The sequence below is a fragment of the Triticum dicoccoides genome, chromosome 3A, assembly GCF_002162155.2.
Source record: "Triticum dicoccoides isolate Atlit2015 ecotype Zavitan chromosome 3A, WEW_v2.0, whole genome shotgun sequence".
NCBI classification, from domain to species: Eukaryota; Viridiplantae; Streptophyta; class Magnoliopsida; order Poales; family Poaceae; genus Triticum; species Triticum dicoccoides.
Window position 1 is genome coordinate 701883540 of NC_041384.1, and position 3093 is coordinate 701886632.

Below are 3093 nucleotides of genomic sequence, written 5' to 3' on the forward strand. Positions count from 1 at the left end.
GCTGGCGTTTTCCACAGCGTGTCAAGCTCCTCTTTCAGCAGCCCCAGATACAGATTGATGTCGTTCCCTGGTTGTTTTGGTCCTTCAATTAGCATACTCATGTGAATGTACTTCCTCTTCATGCACAACCAGGGGGGAAGGTTGTACATCCACACAAACACAGGCCAGGTGCTATGTGTGCTTCTCTGGCTGCCAAACGGATTGACTCCATCGGTGCTCGCGCCCAGCACGATGTTCCTTGGATCATTCCCAAATTCTGGGTCTTCGAAGTTCAACGCTTGCCACTGGCTCGCATCCTTAGGGTGACTCAGCATCTTGTCTTTTTTATCTATCTCCGGATCATTTGTGTCATCTTCTCGCTTCTTCTCCTTCCTATCCGCGTGCCAATGCAGGAGCTTCGCTACCTTAGGGTCCGCGAAATACCGTTGCAGACGAGGAGTGATCGGAGAGTACCACACCACTTTTCGAGGAGCTTTCTTCCTCTTCTTGTATCGAGTGACGCCGCACACCGGACATATGGTAGACTCCGCGTGCTCATCCCGATAAATGATGCAATTGTTCATGCACACATGGTATTTCACGTGCGGTAAATCCAGAGGACACACGATTTTCTTCGCCTCCTCCAAACTGGTCGGGCACTTGTTCCCCTTGGGAAGACGTTCGTGCCAGAATGACATGTTCTCGTCGAAGCATGCGTCGGTCATTTTGTGTTTTACCTTCATCTCCAGAGCCATGAGCGTTACTTTCAGGCGGGTATCCTCGGGCCTGCATCCTTCATACAATGGAGTAACCGCGTCTAACTCAAGTTGATCCATCTTGGCTTTCTCTCGGGCGGCAGCTCTTGCGTTATCCGTCTACTTGAGAAGCAGCTCTTGAATATGAGGGTCCTGCACCTAGCCCATCGATGGTCCAGCGTCGTCTGCTCCGCCGGCATCATCATCTTCATGATCATGCCCGTCGACTGCTCCGGCATCTTCCTCATCATCATGTCCTGCATCTTCTACATGATGACTATGTACAACATCACCGTCGTGATCATCTTCTTGGGATTCTTCGTCTTCTCGCCCGCCCGAGCCGCGGTGGTTGTCTTGCTGCCCTTCCTCATTTCTTGCCCGGCCCCCATGGACGACTTCGTAGTCATCTTCATCACCTTGCCACCGATAGCCATCCATGAAACCACGCAAGAGCAGGTGGTCCCGCACCTGCCCGGATTCCGGGTCCGCAATAAGGCTCTTCAGCTTGCATCTTCGACACGGACATCTTATCTCCGTCTCGTTCTTTTGAAGCATCTCGGCCTTCGCGGACCTCAAAAACCTATTCACGATGCCTTCGGTCATCATGCGGACCATGGTCGCCTGCGGGGTAGAGCAAAATGATATTTTAGAACCAAGAAAAAATTTGGCATGACTTTCCCTAAAAATAGGACCAAAAAGAATGCTTAATGCCAAAATTCTCGCCGAAACGGAAATGAATCAACATTCCGGTAAAATATTGGCAACTATCGAATATCAAATACCGGTACACCTCCAAACACAAACACATATGCAACACCACAAACATATGCAACACCAGGAACATACATAGATCTAGCTAGGCCATAAAAAGTGCATGTGCACATTGTTGTAGGGAGAACAACATAAATATAGCTTCCCCCTTACTTACCTATCAAAACAAGGTAATTTAACCACTTAAATTGAATGAATCTATGGTGGAAATGAGGTGAAAAAGAGGAGGCACCCGAGACAAGGAGGAGATGGAGAGAATGAAGTGGGGAGAAAGTGAGTGTAGGTAGGAGAGGCTGTCCAAAATATCTTGTTGCTGCCCACTTACTAATGGCGCACCAAATCTAAATGCGCCATTAGTAATCCAGGTTACTAATGGCGCACCTCCTGGTGGTGCGCCATTAGTAATTTTGCAAAAAAAAATACTAATGGCGCACTGTCCCACAGTGTGCCATTACTAGTTTAAACTAGTAATGGCGCACGGTGGAACAGTGCGCCATTAGTAGTTTTGCAAAAAAAGGAATAAAAAATATAATAAAAAAACAACATTAGTGGCGCACTTTCCGGCTGGTGCGCCATTACTAGTTACAACTAGTAATGGCGCACTGTATCTGGATGCACCATTAGTATGTTTGGACAGGCGCACTAGTTAAAAAAAATTTGATACTAATGGCGCACCCTGGGCCAGGTGCGCCATTAGTAGTTTCAACTCTAATGGCTTATCAGTAGGTGGTGCGCCATTAGTATATACTAATGGCGCACCGCTTGTCTGGTGCGCCATTAGTATCAATCCCATCTATAGCCCTTTTTCTAGTAGTGACGAGTTGTCGAACGAAGGAGGGCCGCCGCTTGCTCTGCCACCCCCGATCTGGAATAGAAGGGAGCAACTCCGGCGGCGAAGGAGATGGGGAGAGGACGGCGGATTGGGGGTAGATGCTGCTGCTATTTGTATGAAAGATTGGGGAAGAAGATGGATCTCTGTTTAGGAGAGCAGAAAGGATTGCCTGCTGCATGAGAGAGCAGAGGGGATGCAGTGTAGTGTAGATATGAGGATCTGCTTGATTTGCTTGATGCTTGTGCTGCTGCTTGCTTTGCTTCATACTTCCTCCGTCCGGAAATACTTGTCGAAGAAATGGGTAAAAATGAATGTATCTAGAACTAAAATGCAACTGAATCTTTGCTTCATACTCCCTTTTTATGTATTTTGCTCTGCAACTGAATCTTTGAAAATGTGGCATGCCTCATTGTTCTGTATAATCTTTTTTAATATTGCAATGTTTTGGTCTAGGCAAGAAACAGGTGTTAGATATGCTTACCAGCGGTTTGTGGAACTACTGTATCTTGCGGCCAGGAAGGGCTTTAAGGCACCTCTGATAAATTGGATGATTGAGTCCATGGGTTCCTGTTTTCTCTCTGGTCTTATGCTTTGTCATGCCGGTTATGCCTTGACTTGCTCCGGCCAAGAAACTGGTTGTCATGCTGGTTATGCCTTGACATGCTGATATGTACCCAATGGTCCAATGTTTAGCTCGATGTTATCTTGTGTGCAATGTGGTTCTTAATTTCTGTTGTAGATAATGTTGGCTCAACC